This window comes from Aquarana catesbeiana, linkage group LG05 (genome assembly GCF_042186555.1).
Source record: "Aquarana catesbeiana isolate 2022-GZ linkage group LG05, ASM4218655v1, whole genome shotgun sequence".
Taxonomy (NCBI): Eukaryota; Metazoa; Chordata; class Amphibia; order Anura; family Ranidae; genus Aquarana; species Aquarana catesbeiana.
The window spans coordinates 300,866,382-300,880,368 of NC_133328.1; the positions used below are offsets into that span (position 1 = coordinate 300,866,382).

At 40.8% G+C, this 13,987-nt stretch overlaps 1 protein-coding gene across 18 annotated transcripts in view; it reads left to right on the top strand.

Annotated features, from left to right (window-relative positions):
• Window positions 1-13,987, top strand: part of LOC141144787 (poly(rC)-binding protein 3-like) — a 1,428,155-nt gene that overhangs the window by 1,235,107 nt on the left and 179,061 nt on the right. For all 18 annotated transcript variants that reach the window (XM_073630801.1, XM_073630798.1, XM_073630799.1 and 15 more), the window contains one exon: window positions 12,172-12,252. The gene's annotated coding sequence lies outside the window, so the exon portion shown is untranslated. The remainder of the gene's footprint in view (window positions 1-12,171; window positions 12,253-13,987) is intronic.

A 13,987-nucleotide genomic window follows, 5' to 3' on the forward strand; every position in this document is an offset into this window, starting at 1 on the left:
TAAAAATATGACATAAAGAAAAATGGGTAAATATGTCTGGGATAATATTACTTACAGTAATACCAGGTCACGTATACGAATAAAAATGCCCTTGGTCATGCTAGGGTAATACACCTTTGGCTAGTAGGACAATACTGTATATATGACATTTATAAAGAGAGGTGTAGGTGGTATATTGGCATATATTCTGCTAATACTATAGGGCTAAATGCAGAAGAACATGAAGTGCCTTTGTTTTTAGAGCAGTGTGCAGGTTGAAATCAGAAGGGTGGCCCACTAGGAGACTCTGTTAAACTACATGGTGTTCTGTAGCCTTAACATTGCTATTTAAGGCACAGTCCTGCAATGTGACAACAGTTGACCATAAGTAGTCTAAACCAGGCACCAACCAGTATTCTGTGGACCACTAACGGTCCACGAGAAAATTTTGGTGGTCCCCAGGGGTTCTGCTGCAAATCAACATTGTGGTGGATGTATCCCACCCAATGTTGTTTCCGGTATTGTTCTCAATGCGCACTGACAGTCAATACTGTCAGCGCACATTGATATCCGATGCCTCCTCTGTAGTCCTGGCTCCTGTGAACCCAGAGGGAGGCGCCGGGAGTATTTATTATTTCAGGTACTTATATAGCGCCGTCAATTTACGCAGCGCTTTACATATATATTGTACATTCACATCAGTCCCTACCCTCAAGGAGCTTACAATCTAAGGTCCCTAACTCACATTCATACATACTAGGGACAATTTAGACAGGATCCAATTAACCTACCAGCATGTCCACTGTTTGGAGTGGTGAAAGAGTGGGAGGTAAAGAAGGAGGGGATTTTGCAATGGCAGCGCTAATCACAGACTGTGGGAAGGAGCATGGAGCTCAAGCACATGGCTGAATAAGGAGGTGAGATCCAATGATGAGTCCATGTAAGGCAGCAGTGTAATGCAGAGTGCTGAGGGGGGCAGAGAGCCAGAGCATTGTGAATATAAGGCAGCAGTGTGATCCAGGGGAAGAAAGACAGAGAGCTAGAGCATTGTGTGTATAAGGCATGTAAAATTCATGTTAGTGGTCCGCTGGATTCCAACTTGAATGAGTGAGTTTAGTGGTCCGTAAGGTCCGAAAGGTTGGAGACCTCTGGTCTAAACCATGTAACATTAATAATCCAAAAATGCATTAATATTGCATAAAGTCTTATCACAAACAGTAAGGACATCCAAACTATAAATATAGTGTAAATTGTCACTTCCCACCCCCATAACAAAGTAATATTGTGCAAATACCGATACAGTGTTAAAAAAATAACAAATTAATAATAACTGTCAATAATACATTTCTTTGGAAATGTAATTTATGGAAATTGTGTTTTTTAGCATTGAATCTAGATAAAAGAGTTTACTCACTACCATGGAGAGGATCTCAGTTATGTGACTATTTTTACGCTGTCTAGGCTGCGACCAGAAGTCACTGTAGGCACATAGTTCCATATGATTTATATAAAACTTTAATTAAAATCAATTATTAATTTGCTTTGTGTTTGCCTATCAACCCTTTTAAATCTGCAGCCATAGAGTGGGGCTTATAGAGTCTTTTTAGAAACCTGAGCCTGTATGACGTTTATTGATTTACTGTGCTGGATGCTTGCAATTTTTGCCAATGTTGCAGTGAACTTGAGGAGTTTGGGAAAGGTTAGTATGCATTAAACCTGCATTTTCCAGTAAGTCAGCCCCTGCAGAATGCATGTCACTTTTCTAGTAAGCGTTAACCGTGAAAGTGCAGAGTTTCCAATTGTTCCTGGCCCCAGGAGGTCATGGTACCCAAGCATAACTGCTAGTCTCCTTTGTGTGCACACAATATATTCTGAACAGCAAAAATCATTGTTTATCTTTTCTTCACTATCTTTTCTAATAAACATTATGCAGTTCAGAGGTTAATGAAAACCAAAAGTCCTTGCATGAAGAACAAAAAGGACTCTAGATTAAGGCCCAATAGCATTTGTTTCACCTCTAACAAGGTGTCTAATAAATGTAATATATTTTTAGCAGTATGAGTTGTTTACAAGCACTCTTATGTAATAATACTGTCATACACAACACTCCACATGTTGATTCATTTGCTGTTAATATGCAATGGAAACAAAAAGGAGGAACCTGCTAACCTCAAGGCTTGAAGTAAGCAGATGCTAGAGCATCCATTAGTGATATTTTATCTGATTAGTATTACTAATGGAATGGGTCAGCCTGCCATTCTCCAAAAGCAGATCTGTTCCAGATCATTCATTCTTGTCAATACAGATCTTTTTTACCATATCTGTCTTAATACTGGCAGAGAAAGCATGTCATCTTATTATATACAGCAGGATATGGCAGATGATTCCAAATTATGTATGTTTTCCGCCAGTGCTATTTAGTCAAATTCAAAAAGTGTAAAATGTAAATAAATGAATAAGGGCAAAATTCTGCCCCCCATGTGGTTTCAACATCTCCGAAAAGGTTAAAAGGGTATGTAAACCCTAAGGCCATTTTCAGACAAGGCAGGCCCCATCAAGCAAATCCTCTCTCCACTGATCCCCACTGAGCAGGCAAATGACATTTCTGTGTCCACTTCTCTATGCAGAGTGGACACAGACACAGCCCCCTGTTCTCTATGGGGCGGACGGATGGAAACGGATCACCTATCTGCTTCCATACGACTGTCATCTGATCCACCAGATGGATGGGGGATCCCCATCCATCAGTTTTTAGCAGACAATATTTGATCAAATGCACCGTCCATTAGTGTGAAAGGGGCCTAACAATGAACTTCTCAGATTTGTTCACTTTTGATCTGGTGAAAATACTGTTTTGTTATGTCCCATAATTTCAAAAATATATCAGATCATTCAGCCAAAACCTCTGTGAGCCTAAAATTCCCTTTACTCTTTGCCTGAGCTGCACTACAGTCGATTAGCATTGTACCAAGCTCTATCCACCGTTCCCATGTTATGAAAGAAAAGAAGAGGCTGCTCCTCCATAGATAGATACACTATATTGTCAAAAGTTTTGGGACACCTGCTTTTACATGCACTTGAACTTTAATGGCATCCCAGTCTTCGTCCATAGAGTTCAATATTGATTTGGTCCACCCTTTGCAGCTATAACAGCTTCAGCTCTTCTGGGAAGGCTGTCCACAAGGTTTAGGAGTGTGTCCATGGGAATGTTTGGCCATTCTTCCAGAAGCGCAGCATTTGTGAGGTCAGGCACTGATGTTGGACAAGAAGGCCTGGTTCTCAGTTTCCACTCTAATTCATCCCAAAGGTGTTCTATCGGGTTAAGGTCAGGACTCTGTGCAGGCCAGTCCAAACTCGCTCATCCATGTCTTTATGGACCTTGATTTGTGCACTGGTCCAAATCATTTTGTGGAGGAGGGGATTATGGTGTGGGGTTGTTTTTCAGGGGTTGGGCTTGGCCCCTTAGTGAAGGGAATGTTTAAGGCGTCAGTATACCAAGACATTTAGGAGAATTTCATGCTCCCAACTTTGTGGGAACAGTTTGGGGATGGCCCCTTCCTGTTCCAACATGACAAGATCCATAAAAACATGGATTAGCGGGTCTCTTAAAGTCTATGGGAACAAAGGTTCAACATGTGCAGCATGTGTTATAAAGTATGTTACATGGGAAGAACAGAGGGGTGCAGATGGTGCTGAGGTTATATTAAACTACAGATATCCTTTTAACCCTCAATATGTACAAAATGAGACCCGCTTACAGGAAGCAGAGGACTCAGCTGCATCTCAGTAAAATGTTCTTCTGTATGTATTGCGCATACAGAGAAAGATAATGTGGAAGGTTACGTTTTGTATCAATGGGAGCAAAAGGGCAAACAATAAACTTAGACTGTTATTTGACCAAAATAACATAGCAACCATATATTTTTTCACACACATCTCCATACAAATGTAACACTATAAAGAGCCTATGGCAAATTACAGGGATGCCTAGTTGCTTGGCAGAGTTTAGGTTTCATGTTGCTTATTTTTGAATTGAGCAGACAAAAGCTAGTTGCTAGTGTTTATGTATATTCACACCTTTTAACAATGTTATTAAATCAGAACTTAAAGCAAGCAGCTGGATAGTGAAAAATTAGCAGAAGTTTGATGATGTTATTCTATCTCCCCCTATTAGTAAGTTCTCATTATCAGGTTGACAGCACTGTGCAATGCAGTAGAGCCAGACTGGCATATATTACTGCTCTTTCCTTTCCTAGGCTTCAATTGTGCAGGGAATTACAGAAGGCTGATGTAAATACAGCCTCATGTACTATTTACATTTAAAAATTCAATTCAAAGAAGAATTCCAGGTATGCAAAGCATCCTCTGATTGGACGAGGTGGAAAGGCAGGGCTGTAATGTCTCAATCTCCATTTAGCCCAGTCAGAGAACGTTTTGCAGTCATTGAGAAAATGTAAAGCATTCTTCCTGTTTGGTGGCCGACCTTCTGTGTTCAGAATGCAGCAGGGCAGCCACTCAGCATGGAAGCAAGTGGAAATGACTGGAACAGTGGTGTCTACTTCAGGGATTTCTAACTTCTATCGGCCTGCTAAGGTATATGTATGCATAGTTACATTAGTCCAAGCTAGACCATGTATAAATCTACCGATCTGGAATTCTTCTTTATTAAAAACGGACCAAATAGCATCAGAAGACTCCAGATTGTATACATCAGCATTCAGATAGGATTTATTACACATAGTGGGAAACCCATTTTGCACCTGCATAAGGGTCAGTCATGTCAAAACTGAGATTGGATCTACTGATGGAGCTTGGTGTGCTTATATGTTTTGGACACTCTAGCAGTGCGATCTCTAGCCAACATTACCAACTCCTCTTACTGTGCACCTGGGATCTTTGGGTCCACCTTTGGTTGTTCCAGTTCCTCCTGTTGTAATCCATATAAAATAAAAAATCCATCATGAGCAGTGCGACTCCCTTATAATGGCTACAACAAGTGTGGAGACCCAGGAACTCAATGGCAGACATCCTACCACAGACCACAAGCAATAAAATAAATTGTGAGGTGGTTTACCTTTCCAGTATGTACCAAAAAATTAAACATCATTTGGACTGACCCTTTAACGATTTTTTGATGAATTCATGGATTAATCTGAGGATTTTAGACCTGCCCATAATTCTGCATTGAAATAAGGATTTTTGTAGAATTTGTTTACTGTCATGTACCATTATCATTACATAAACCAGTCACTTTATGTTTTCACCACATTGGGAACTGTGCTAAAAATGGGAAGAAAGTTTGAGCAGGGCATGTTTTACATTTTTATATAAGTAAGTACAGCTAAACAGAGATTACTTACAGGAAGCCCCTGTCCTCATGGTATAATCTACTCATTGACCTGCCAGCTCCAGATTCTTTCTCCATATGTAAATTGAGAAGGGTCTTCTCGATAGAGCTTTGATTTGATTTCAACAATGCTACTCCCATCTTTGCTTATATGATACCGTCACCAAAATAAAAACATCAAGTTAGTTGCATAGCCAATTGCTATAAACATAAGTTTATCAATCTACTGAGATGTGAAATTTTATCCACATAAAATTAAATAAATTATCTGTTTACCAAACATTTTAATGGACACTTACTTGTAAAAAAAATAAATAAATAAGTTTTAGCCCTATATCTCTTGGGGCAGTGATTGAAATAAGCATCCTTGCTTAGATTTAACGTTAAAACTTAAATAACAACTGAAGCCAAATATTTTTTTTCTTTTAGGATAGCATGAAAAATTTTTTTTTTTTCTTATATGCTGTGTCTTCCGTATTTCTTGTCAGTTTTAGGGAGGTCCCCACTTTCTTTCTATTTGTGAGGAGACATCCCTTCAAAGGAAGCTAAAATACAAAAAAAAAATCTAGGGGAGAAGGTTTATAGCCTCTGTCAGGATTTTATTGCTACCCTTGACTTTATGGGAGATATTTGTTCTCTGTTTGTGTCTAGATGACGGGTGTTGCACCAAGCAGGAAGAGAACAGAAATTCTTCTTCTTCTACTTCTTCTACTTTTACATCTGTAGATGTCTACTTTATTGAAAATATAGCACCCCTCCCCCCTTGAAAAATAAATGGTTATTGGTACCCCTCCTAGAACACCAATGAACTAGTGTGGCCTTTGATATCACCAGCATATAGAGATGCTCTAGTAAAGTGTCAAAGACATGTTACAAGAGATGACCAGGGAATGTAATAATTTGCTATTCTGCCCAAACAAGAAAAGCTTTGACTGGAGTTCTGACTTAAAGAGGAATTGAACTCTAAAATTTGAAAAAAAAAAGACAAACAAAAGAGAACAAAGACAGAAGCAGAAGGTAAAAAAGGCAGACAAGGGGGGGCAGGCAGAGCAGCTGCTGTGTAGGAGAGCCGTATCCCTCCTCTAAAGCCTGGTACAACCTACTAGTTTCATTTAGCAGGGCTGTATGAAAAAAAAAACCTGACAGCTCAGGATGAGTCGCAGTACTAACTACCCAATGTTAGTACATCAGCCTCACCTGCTGTCCTTTTGTGTTCTGACTGGGGGAGGGCCAGCTGCCAGAACACTGCTGTCAGTTCTCTCAGCCATTGGCTGAGAGCGCTGATTGGGAGCCGATCGGCATACCTTTTTCGGTCATGTCCCTTCAAAGAAGCCGGCCGAACTTCTGTCGGAACGGCTTCAGTATACACGGGCCGAATATCGGCCGGTTTCTATTGAACTAGCCGATGCCACCCCAAATTCAGCCCGTGTGTACTAGGCTTTAGAGAGCTGGAGTATAGAGAAAACTGTACTCTCAGCACTCAGTGAACCAGTAAGTTGCTAACAAAAGAGAGAGGTGAATGCACCTTCCTGCATTTAACTCTTTTTTTTCCTGAAGTTCTTATTTAAAGGAAGCAAACATTCTATAAATTAACTAATATGAATTAAAGATTGCTTTCTTTGTCATTGTATGAATTATGACTTTGCTCATTATGTGCATGTTAGCTCTCACAGAATTATATAGAAGTATTCCAGTATCTGATTATATTCTCGTTCAGTGTCACTAACTTAGAAAGTATCAAAGCTAGTGACAACCAGGCAACTAGCATTTTCAGAAGGCTAGCAATGGATGCCCCCAGTGGCGGCTCGTGCTCCATTTTTTGTGGGGGTGCTAAACAGCCCCGCTCGCAAGCCCGCCATCCCCGCACCCACCCCATCCAGGTCACGGGTGGCTTCAGCGGCTTCACCGGCTTCTCCTCCTGCTCAATCCGGTCACTTCTCCTCCCAGCCAATCTGGTCTCAGGACCCACTTCCTGTCCTGATTGGCTGGGAGGAGAGGCAGGAAGACACTAGCAAATGTTGAATCGCTATTGTCACAAGTGGGTGGTCTCAGGGCGCAGTGCTCTAATCATGTGCTTTACAAAAAAATAAAAACCCGTAGAACTCTATGCATCCAGCTCCCTGTATGGAGATTAGGGCCAAGCGCATAGAGATTAGGGGAGGCAGTGCCCCTGTGCCACTTATGGACGGGCCACCGCTGGATGCCCCCATGTTACTTTCTGTACATGTTTCCCTTTACTAAACTTTATTTAGAGAAAGTTTAACTAGCATGCCTTTTAAAACTAGCCACGGCAAAAAAAGTTGCATTACCATTAAAATCTTTGTAAAGGCTTAAGTTGTTGTACCCTGATTCATTTTCTGCAATAAGGTAAAAACGGAGGAACTGCCCTCTCACTCTCTCCTCAAAGGACATGGAAGCAGCAGAGGGAGCCATTGGCTCCTGCTGCTGTCATTCAAATCCTGTGAGCAGAGAGTGGGGGACAGGTCTGAGCAGCAAAGCGTGTGTGTCAAGGATCAAGCCTGCAAGAATGCACACATAGCAAGTGTTTTACTATAGGGGCACTCAGAGAAGAGGAGGAGCCTGGAGCACCTGCAGGGGACCCCAGAAGAGGAAGGGTGGGGCCGCTTTGTGCAAGACCATTGCACAGAGCAGGAAAGTATGACATGTTTTTTAATTTAAAAGAAATATCATTTTACAATTTCAGTAAATTGTATATTGAAAATTCTTCTGAACACATTGCTTACGGAATGTATGAGTGTATTTATCTGTTTGAAAATGTAAACGCTATATCTGTTTGAAAGTGTAAAAACTATAATAAAATGTCATCCATCCACAGTTTACAGGAAGCGATCTTGATGAATGAGAATAAGAAATAATATTCTAGTTCCATATTTTTGTCTATATGATCATATATGGATTATAACAATTGTACATGCAGTGATTCACTAATTAAATTGTTATGTTTCTGTCCCAATTAATACTGCCATCTAACGCAAGCTTCGCTCTATCTGTGGCCATGTTACATATTTATCTCCAGCAGTCAGGTGCAGAACAATGTTAAAGATTTTATTAAAGGAGCCAAAAGCATTGCTTTTCCATTGCTGCAATTTTATGTTTAAGCTACAATCCTGAACTCCAGCATAAACATAACATGAATTTACATAAAAATTGCATTTCACTTTAAAGTGTTGTAGAGTATACATCCAGACTTTCAGTTTGATTTTCCAAAGTTAAAGAGATTGTTCACTTAGCAAAGTGAATGTTCACTGAGTTTAGTAAATACGATGAATCTGTGACAACCAATCACACACTATCAAAAAATCCTGTTTTTTTAATTTCCTACACATTATTGGCTATTTAAAGTGAAAAGGTTTCACTCTATTTTCTCTCATTCGCTAGCAAACATGCATTTTTCAAAGTGAACGTTCACATTGCGAAGTGAAAAAACCCTGGCTTTAGTAAATCATCCTCCAAGTATTTATCATTAGAGGTCCTTCACATACTTTACAATCTTCTGGTTTTCAGCACAATATTGTTACCTCTTTTCAACTATGGTAAGCCTTTTATAGATCAAGAAAATAATACAAGTACAGAATGAACTGGAAAAGCTTCTTATCCCTTGTAAATTGTGCATGTGCTTTGGCAGAAAGCCATAATAAAGTATTTGAGAAGGCATAAAAACACAAATAAAACTTGCCTGTTCCTTTTGTAGTTGTTAAACAGATAAAGACCTTAACGTATGCAAATGCAAAACTTTTTATTTTAGTTTTGGATAGAGTTGGGAGCTACCTCATTACTTCCTGTTCCACATACACAGCAGGAAGTAATGGCAATTGTCTGCAAAGCAAGGCAATATCTCCTCCTAGGCAGGCCATAGATCAGGGGTTGGCAACCAGTCAATCACGGTCCACCTGTCGACCATCTGCAAGTGACAGGTAGACTGTGAACAGGTTCCAGCACCCCGACCCCCGCCTTCTAGGTGTCGAACCTTGATTTCCTCCCAGCCTCCTCCGCGTCTCCGCCGCACTTTCTATGTCTCAGTCCTAGGCTCTCTACCTTCTGCCTCAAGCCTCCTCCGCGGCTCCGCCGCATCTTCTATGTCCTGGTCTCTCTCTCAATCCGGCCTCCAGCCTCCTCTGCCGCTGTTAACAGTGATCAGCGGAGACCGGCATTCTGAGCACAACGCACTCCTTAACCCTGCATTCTGAGCATAATGCATTCCTTAACACTGCATTCTGAATGTAATGCACACCTTAACCCTGCATTCTGAGCATAATACTCTGAGCGCAACGCTCTCCTTAACCCTGCATTCTGAGCATAATACATTCCTTAACACTGCATTCTGAGTGTAATGCACACCTTAACCCTGCATTCTGAGCATAATACTCTGAGCGCAACGCACTCCTTAACCCTGCATTCTGAGCATAATACACTCTTTAACCCTGCATTCTGAGCATAATACACTCTTTAACCCTGCATTCTGAGCACAGCGCACTCCCGATCCCTGCATTCTAAGCGTAATACACTCCTTCAACCCTGGGTTCTTCATCTTATTACAACACAAGGTACTATTAAGCAGTTTTTTTAACTTTGTTGAAATATCACAAAATGCCGCTTGCATTTCTATGTACCAAAACTCACAGTGATGCATTGTGGTGTGGTTACCTGCAGTGCAGTGATTTGCACATTGTGGTGTAAACAGGGCTCCTTTGTTTTCTATAGGGATGAGCCGAACACCCCCCTGTTCGGTTCGCACCAGAACATGCGAACAGGAAAAAAGTTTGTTCGAACACGCGAACACCGTTAAAGTCTATGGGACACGAACATGAATAATCAAAAGTGCTAATTTTAAAGGCTAATATGTAAGTTATTGTCATAAAAAGTGTTTGGGGACCTGGGTCCTGCCCCAGGGGACATGGATCAATGCAAAAAAAAGTTTTAAAAACGGCCGTTTTTCAGGAGCAGTGATTTTAATAATGCTTAAAGTGAAACAATAAAAGTGTAATATTCCTTTAAATTTCGTACCTGGGGGGTGTCTATAGTATGCCTGTAAAGGGGCGCATGTTTCCTGTGTTTAGAACAGTCTGACAGCAAAATGACATTTTGAAGGAAAAAACTCATTTAAAACTACCGGCGGCTATTGCATTGCCGACAATACACATAGAAGTTCATTGATAAAAACGGCATGGGAATTCCCCAAAGGGGAACCCCGAACCAAAATTTACAAAAAAAAATGACGTGGGAGTCCCCCTAAATTCCATACCAGGCCCTTCAGGTCTGGTATGGATATTAAGGGGAACCCCGGCCAAAATTTAAAAAAAAAATGACGTGGGGTTCCCCCTAAATTCCATACCAGACCCTTCAGGTCTGGTATGGATTTTAAGGGGAACCCCGCGCCAAAAAAAAAAACGGCGTGGGGTCCCCCCAAAAATCCATACCAGACCCTTATCCGAGCACGCAACCTGGCAGGCTGCAGGAAAAGAGGGGGGGACGAGAGTGCGCCCCCCCTCCTGAACCGTACCAGGCCACATGCCCTCAACAATGGGAGGGTGCTTTGGGGTAGCCCCCCAAAACACCTTGTCCCCATGTTGATGAGGACAAGGGCCTCATCCCCACAACCCTGGCCGGTGGTTGTGGGGGTCTGCGAGCGGGGGGCTTATCGGAATCTGGAAGCCCCCTTTAACAAGGGGACCCCCAGATCCCGGCCCCCCCCTGTGTGAAATGGTAAGGGGGTACTTACCCCTACCATTTCACTAAAAAACTGTCAAAAATGTTAAAAATGACAAGAGACAGTTTTTGACAATTCCTTTATTTAAATTTAAATAAATGTGGCCTGGTACGGTTCAGGAGGGGGGGGCCGCACTCTCGTCCCCCCCTCTTTTCCTGCGGCCTGCCAGGTTGTGTGCTCGGATAAGGGTCTGGTATGGATATTTGGGGGGACCCCACGCCGTTTTTTTTTTTTTTTTTGGCGCGGGGTTCCCCTTAAAATCCATACCAGACCTGAAGGGTCTGGTATGGAATTTAGGGGGAACCCCACGTCATTTTTTTTTTAAATTTTGGCCGGGGTTCCCCTTAATATCCATATCAGACCTGAAGGGCCTGGTATGGAATTTAGGGGGACTCCCACATCATTTTTTTTTTTTAATTTTGGTTCGGGGTTCCCCTTTGGGGAATTCCCATGCCGTTTTTATCAATGAACTTCTATGTGTATTGTCGGCAATGCAATAGCCGCGGGTAGTTTTTTCCTTCAAAATGTCATTTTGCTGTCAGACTGTTCTAAACACAGGAAACATGCGCCCCTTTACAGGCATACTATAGACAACCCCCAGGTACGAACTTTAAAGGGATATTACACTTTTATTGTTTGACTTTAAGCATTATTAAAATCACCGCTCCTGAAAAAACGGCCGTTTTTAAAACTTTTTTTTGCATTGATCCATGTCCCCTGGGGCAGGACCTGGATCCCCAAACACTTTTTATGACAATAACTTGCATATTAGCCTTTAAAATTAGCACTTTTGATTTCTCCCATAGACTTTTAAAGGGTGTTCCGCGGCATTCGAATTTGCCGCTGTTCGGCGAACTTGCGAACAGCCAATGTTCGAGTCGAACATGAGTTCGACTCGAACTCGAAGCTCATCCCTAGTTTTCTACATGTCCTTTTGTTAAGCTGCCATTGATCTATGCAGATCAATGCAATTCAATTCAGACAGACACAGTTGTCGCTATCACACATTTCTCCAGGAGCAAGAGAGTGTATCTACCCAGCAGGGTTTCTAATTAAAACATAATAAACTGATTTTACACATTTATAATTTTTTTTTTGTTTTTGCTTTTTGTTGCAGGGGAAAGTACAGCACCTGGATTTTAGAGAGGCCTTGCCCTGTTGTCCTAAAGGTGAAATTTAGAATTGCTGTTGCAGACTGGTATGTACTATGTTTACTTATGCAATATAATAGACAATATCTAATGTGGCGTAAAAAGCTTCTGCTTAGGTAAATCTGCTACCTTATTTATGCACATAGTCTTTAAGAGTAATGCTTGAGAACTCAGAATTGATTTATCCATTTTGTATGCATTAATACATATGTGCACATTTCACTTACAAAATCCATAAAGCCTTTCTGATCAGTCCTTAACCCCAAGGGAACTTACAAGCTGACATCTCTACCATGGTCATAAAAGCCACAAAGGCCAAATTCTGAAGTTGAAGGGTATGTAAACCCTAACAATGAACTTTTTTTATTTGATATGTTAAATGTACTTGAAGATCCATTCTAGAAGTGAAAAAAAATGGTTCTTTCAGAAACCTTGTCAGCTGATAACTTCCTGTGTTCTTTGCCTATGCTTCACTCTTGTCGGTTACATTGTTTTCTGATATCTCTTGAAAACTACAGTACTCCTTCCCTCAATGTTATGGAGGAGAGGAGAGGAGAGGGAGAGGATATTGTAGTCCTGCCCTAGGGTGGCCAATCTGCTTCCCAATGGATACAGTATGGGGAGTGATTGTTGTCACCCTAAGACAGAAAGTGTGTTGCTGGCAGGATCACCAGATAAAACATAAGGGAAAAAAAAGAAATTAATCCAGCAACTGCACTGGTAAGTTACATTCTCAGCTGAAAAATATATGATCCCCAACCTCTCTTCCGGCTACAGAGCATTCTAGAAGTACAGTCTGATTCATGACCCACCTCAGCCTGTGATTGGACAGTAAAGTAGCAGCAGCATACCAGTGAAGTCATCCCCAATTTCTCCTTACCATAAATTGTTTTTAATACGTTAGATTGACAGCACTATACAAAGAAAGACAGTCCTGACCAATTCAAAGTTCTGGTCTTCTTCTTCCATAGTCTGCTATGAAGATTTATAAACTAGAGTTCTAGTTTCATGTTGACAATAAGGCTGTTGGTTTCAAAGGCATTAATTTCCAGGTTCATTAGCAAGTCACATAACAGCATTGTATGAGCTATTTCTTGAATTAGTAGAGTAATTTTATTCAGTTCAACGTAAGCAAACAATATTAAATAAGCTGAGTATGATGGGATCAGGCATAATTTACAGCTTGGATAATGGTTGTGTTAATCAAGATAGATTGAATAATGTGACATTAAATCAAAACGAAGAATTGTGTTGTTCAAATTCGTGGTGCTGCTGTAAAATAAATATGTCACATGTTATAAAATGAACTAAAACAAATAATGGGCTTTTAATGCAACAGATTTATACTGTGAAATATTATCCTACAGACATTTGTTTTAAATCTTACAATAAAAGGCTGTCTGTAGTTCAGAATAATTAAAAAATAAATAAATACATAAGGTAAAGAAAGATTTTATTTGTGCTTAGGACCACCAGGTAGACAAATGTTTGCCAGCTATGCCAGAAATGGAAACCTAAATCACACTGCTTGCTATAGGCATGTCTCTGCCTTATCATTCCTCATTTATTTGTTCTTAAACCCCAGCCCCATTGAAATCTTTTGAAAGTTTTCTAAGAATGTATGCTTGCATAAGTGATGTAGTAAATGGCTTTCTTTGTGATTGTACATTTTTGTGTGCCCGTCTCCCTCAGCATCATGTTTCTACAAGTCTGGAACCACTAGGCAGGGGAGTTTCTAGGTGGCAAAAAGACCAGGGGCTTCAGCCCAAAGTCCAAGGCCAG